Source organism: Mauremys mutica, chromosome 4, assembly GCF_020497125.1.
Source record: "Mauremys mutica isolate MM-2020 ecotype Southern chromosome 4, ASM2049712v1, whole genome shotgun sequence".
In the NCBI taxonomy this organism is placed as follows: domain Eukaryota; kingdom Metazoa; phylum Chordata; order Testudines; family Geoemydidae; genus Mauremys; species Mauremys mutica.
Genome location: NC_059075.1, coordinates 91,663,912 through 91,669,911, shown reverse-complemented (window position 1 = coordinate 91,669,911; position 6,000 = coordinate 91,663,912).

Sequence of the window (6,000 nt, the reverse complement as noted above, 5' to 3'; positions counted from 1 at the left end):
CACACATACGCCACCCACCCACAGGGCAGGTAATCATACATGCGACAGTCAGCGCAATAAACTGGATAGCCCCCACTCTGATGCTGGGCTTCTGCCTGCATTGTCTTCTAGTTAGTGAAAGGGTGGTTTACGGAAAGTAGTTTTGGAATGTGGTTCGGTTTATAGGTTTTAGGGTGGGGGCCACGGGGAAGGGGTTAGGGCTGGCGAGGGGCTCCCACTCCCTTCCCAACTCCCTTGCGAAACTCCCTGTTAGCAGCCCCTGGTCACTTGTGCGCGGCTTTATAAAGCCCTGGCCTGAGTGAATGCCCCGCCCACTGATTAAGGCTCAGCCAATTACCAGAGGCTTCGAGCTTTCAAACCTGCCTCCAACTGCCAGCCAGAGCACACGGTCCCTCAAACAACCAAACAAACAAACAGACTGACAAACACAAGCTCAGCACACAGCAAGTAACCCCCAAACACAAACAAACACACACTACAGACAGTCACTTACCCCACAGATGCTGTATTAGCTCCTCCTTCACCTGGAGAACTCCCTTGCGAAACTCCCTGTTAGCAGCCCCTGTTCGCCATTCAATATCGATATGAAACCATTGAATAGATAGTGTCCAAATCTTGCTGCCTTTTCTGACAAAATATTTCTAAAATCCAACCTTTTCTCACTGACAGCACTGTTAGAAAAATCTCATCCAAGTCCTCATCATCTCCCTTTGGGTTAGTGTAAATTCCTCCACTCCAGTATCTCTGACACCTATAATGACCCTTCAAGTCCATAAAAATACTTCTGCTAAGCCCATCTTAATGGCTCATCAATCTAATCACCTCTCCTCCTTTGTTAAGTTTCTCCATTGGCTCTCTTTTGTCCACCACACCAAGTTCAGGATTCTTCAAATAGCCATCAATGCCCTTTGCTCCTTCCTTTTTGTCCTTCCTGACCTGATCTTTTTATCACCATCATCCTGCCACTCCAGTCCACTAGTGATATCAGCCTGGACATCCTGTTTGCCTGCTTCTACCACAATTCTTTGCTATCTATGCTACCATGCCATGCCCTTGCTATACTGGTACACCAGACCACTACCCTTCCTCATCCAAATCCCTCTTGAAGACCCACTTTTTTTGCAATCCCTACAGGAAATTTGCTAATTAAAGGCCTAATTAAAGTCAGTGGATGACAGCATGACAGGCGAAGTATTGTCTGATGGAGCCACATCTGCCCCCTTCAACATCACCAACGGCATGAAACAAGGATGTGTTCTCGCTCTGTCTTATTTAACCTGTTCTTTGCATGCGTCCTCAACCATGCAATGAAAGATCTGGATCGAGGTATATATTTGAAATACCAGCACGATGGTTCACTTTTTGACCTCCGTCGCCTGAATGCAAAGACTAAGACAGTGCAGAAACTCCTTCTTGAGGCACTCTTTGCCGACGACTGTGCCCTCACGGCTCACACTGAAAATGATCTTCAGCACATTGTCAATAAGTTTGCCAAGGTTTCGCAACTCTTCGGACTAACTATCAGCCTCAGAAAGACAGAAGTCCTCCATCAACCTGTACCTGGATCAAATGCTTCTGTCCCAAGTATCTCCATTGATGGCACTCAGCTTAAAGTAGTGGAGAACTTTAAATACCTGGGTAGTGTCATATCCACTGATGGATCACTGGATAATGAGATCAACGCACAAATATCCAAAGCAAGCCAGGCACTTAGCTATCTGCGTGTCAAAGTTTTAAACCACCACAACATCCAGATGTCAACAAAACTGCTTGTGTACAGAGCTGCTGTTCTTTCATCTCTTTTGTACGGGTGTGAAACATGGACACTATATAGGCGTCACATCAAGCAGCTCGAAGCATTCCACATGTGTTGCCTCCGCAACATCATGAAGATCCGCTGGCAAGACAAAGTGCCCAATCTTGAGATCCTCAAGAGAGCCCAGATGACAAGTATCGAAATGATGATCATGAAGTCACAGCTACATTGGACCGGTCATGTCAGCCGCATGGATGCCAACAGAATCCCCCGCCAGCTTCTCTATGGTGAGCTCTCCCAGGGCATCCAGCATATAGGTCGTCCATGAAAACATTACAAGGACACCATCAAAGCCAATCTGCAGTATAGCAGTATCAAACCCAGGGACCTTGAGGACGCCACCAGTGACAGAACACAGTGGCGTGCAACAGTCAGGAATACCTGCATCGCCTTTGAGGAAGACCGCTGCCGGCGTCTACAAGAGGCACGCGAACGATGTCACAGAGCACCAGCAGCGCACAATCCACTGACCGTGACCTTCCCATGCACCATCTGCAGCCAAATGTGCACCTCTAGAATTGGCTTGAATAGCCATCAGAGGGCACACCATGAGACCAACAATAGATGATTTGCTCAGATTTGTCATCATCGGATCGATGGACTACCAAGGAAAGTCAGTGGATAAGCCCCCTGGAAGTCACTGGGAGTTGAAAGACTCCAAACCTACTTATTCATTATGTGTAGGATTTATCCCTTCACTCCTTCTCTTTGCCTCCTGACTAACTTATAGTGTGTGTGTTATGTCACATCTCAAGTTAGTGTATAAGCTCCTTAGAGCAGTGACCATGTCTTTTTCTATGTCGGGAAGTACCTCGCACACTTCTGGGCACTGTTAAATTAAAATCATAATAATTTGATTTTTATAAGATTAGGAGACTCTTATTGTTCTAAATGTCTGCATTTGCTGATTTTCTTTTTTTAGTAAAGGATTTAATAACTTTCAAAAGTACATTGTCCTTATCATAGAGCCACCCTGTTTGGTGCGCCCTTCTGCAGCTGGCTACGGCATGACAGGCACACCTGTATCAGTTTCCCTCCTTCTGAGTCCACCAAAATAGTCCAACCAGCCTTTCTTAGTGCAAATGGCCCTTGTGTGGTTAATTTATTGCTGAAGAAAGCCTCGTGCACATAGCAAGTCCCTGTACCATAATCCAGCCCCGGCATTTGCACAGCCCTTTCTGGCCCTCTGGCTTCAGCTTTTCATCTCTGAGAGCCAGCAGGCACCTCCCTCAGCAGTTCTCAGCCTTCAGCGCTCTCCAGTCTTCTGTGATCTTGGTTCTCTCTATCTCAGGAAGGACAACTAGCTAGCCCCCCCTTGGCTTCCTATTCCCCAGTCTTTGCCATCTTCTGGCACTGGTTTGGTTCTTAAGTCAGTAGCTAGCCCATGCACTGGCTTCCTGAATTCCTCCCTCTTTCCAGGGAGGGCCTTTAGAGAGCTTTCTTCTCCCAGAAGTTTTCTCCAGAGACTTCCTCCAGTCTCCCTGGCTGACTCTCATTTACTGGTTCTCTCCCTGACCTTTTATAGCCCCCCACTGCTCTCCCACCCTCTTCATTGGCCAAACTGGGGTGCCTGTTTTGGCATAGGGGAGCTGGACCTGCTTTATTTACGGGACCAGCCACCCTGTGATGGTCCTGCTATCCAAACACTGCTGTAATTTGTGTCTACATGAGGGCATGATGTTGTCATTAATGCAGGGGTTAAAAAAAGCATTCTGGACCATGCTGAACACTTGATCCATGTGCACAATTCTTAATAATGTCATTGGGAGTTCTGCTTGCAGTTCAAGAGCATAATGTTCTGCACCCAGTGGGTGATTTAGATAGGACAGACTGTTTGAGAGTATGAAAACATCTAGCTATGTAGTTACACTGCCAAGTCATAGACCTGAAAGTCTGCTGTAGGGCCCTTGATCTCTTTAAGGAGACCCACCGATTGAGATGTATGACTGGAAATGACAAAGGAGACTCTTAGTAAGTCTACATTTGGTAATGTAAAAATAATTATTTGGAACTACATTTTGAAAACAACTAATTTTGGAGGTGCAGTTTTGCCTCTGCAAATAACTGCCAACATGAATGATAGATGTTAGCTGTTTAGCTACCTAAATTCACCCACAAATCAATTAGGTGGCTAAATCTATCATCTAGAAAGATATCTGGGTGCACAATTCTATTCTGTGCACCTGCAAAATTGAGCCTACAAAATCAGAGGCTTCTTTAAAGTTTAAAATACCTCAGCCAAAACCTCGGCCCCTAACGTTAGGCTCCTAAAGTCATATTTAGAGATGTAAATAAGTGGCCTGATTTTCACCTGATCTCCCAGCTATTCAGCAACTTGCCTCTTATTGTTTGTTTTAGATTAGTACTTCACAGATTAACTTTATGAGTGGAAAGCCAAGTGTAATAAGTACCTACGCATCCTGGGCCCGATCCTGCATTTGTTAGTCAGGCAAAACTCCATATTGTTTTCAGTGTGAGTTTTCACAGAATAGAGTCAGGATCAAAGCCAATATTATTGTATTTATTACATTTTATTATAACAGTTATTTAATGTCATAATTGTCGCAATCCGATACGAAATTATGGCTTTGAATGGCCAATTGTCGGTCCACGGCCATCTTGTCCTGTTAAAAGGACAGGACTGCCTCCATCTTGGACTAGGTTCTTGTATATAGGAGAGGGCAGAGACTCAATCCTGCCCAGCAACACTGGCTGTGTATGTTCTCCTGTTGTTTTTTCTCTCCTGCTGGGCCATCTAAAGGTCAAGCTAGTTCTGTGTGTGAAGGCCTGATTCTGCCCGGCAACCTGTTTTTTTGGGCCGGTCATCTGGAGGTCAGGTTAATCCTGCCCAGCGACTCACTTTCCCGCTCTTTTTGGACCCAGTCATCTAAGGGTCAAGCTTGTTTACTTGTCAACTCCAGTGTGCCGTGTGCAAATCCTGTTAACGTGGGGTGGCAACAGCTCGAAGCCTGGAGGGAGGAGGGACCAGGGAGCCAATCAGATACCGACACGAGGGAGTGAGACCTCTCAGTAAAACTAGGTTTCCCCCCAAAATTTGTGTGGAGCATCCACGTGTTAGCTGAAGGACCTGATCAACCTTTCAGCCAGGGTCTCCTCCCGGTAAAGCGCGCTCGTGTCGTATCGTTTGGATTCGTTGTCGTTTGGACCCGATCCCTGTCAGCTCGTCATGCTTCTGGTGTCTGTTCTGCTGGTCAGCTGCACCTGGAGTGCGGTATTTGCTTTTTGATGTCTGACAGTTAGCTTATCTAGCCTCTTGTTTTTCCCCTCCCTAACTCAGTACCAAGTATCTACTCAGAATGTCAGGATTGTATTAATGAGCTCAGAATTGCACAATTGCTTAGCTAGCTTGTATAGTTGTTCTAGTTGTTAGTGAATTGTTAATTGCAAACTGTTTTCTGTGTGTGAATCACTGCTCTGTCTTTGTCCGGAGTGAATGAATCTGGGAGCTGTCTCTACCTGGAGATTAGCTGACCAAGGGGTTCCTGTCCCCGCGGTCTGAATGAGTGGAATCTGCCCAGCTACAGCCGCACCACACTCTGGGTTACCCTTAGTGTGAAAGCAAGGGTGGCTGAGGCAGTGGCCCGTGGGTCTCTTTTTCTGTGTTGCACCGGGCACCGCCCTGACGAACCCGATTCCCATCTTGTGTGATTGGTGTGTCTGCCTATTTGGTGTGCTGTGGTGAGCAGTATAAAGTGTATTATTACTGTGTTTTGGGGTGTGTTTGTAATTTTGATACAATCCCAGCCAAAGTTGCCTGCTCCCCCGGCCCAAGTTGTAATTATTCCCCAAATAAATGCAGCCACTTGGCTTTTCACTGTTATTCTGGTCCTGCCTGTTTTTCCTCACTCAATACCAAGCTTTAACGGACCGCAATCTATTTCGGACAATCATTATCTTCTGGCACATGCATAACTCCAGTGTATTCATAAGCCACATACCATAACCAATGTGTTTTAACCCAGTTTAGTTAAATGGGTAATCAATCATTTTTCCATTCTGGCAGTGATGTATTTGGGTCTAAAACTAGTGAAGAATATCCCTTTAAAATCTCTAATAAATCCCCCTCCAAAAATTGCATTGCTGCCTAATCAAATGTTACCTCCAGGATTTTTATCTCCTATTGTAAAACCCTGAACCTTCTGTTAGCATAATGGTCTTCTTGG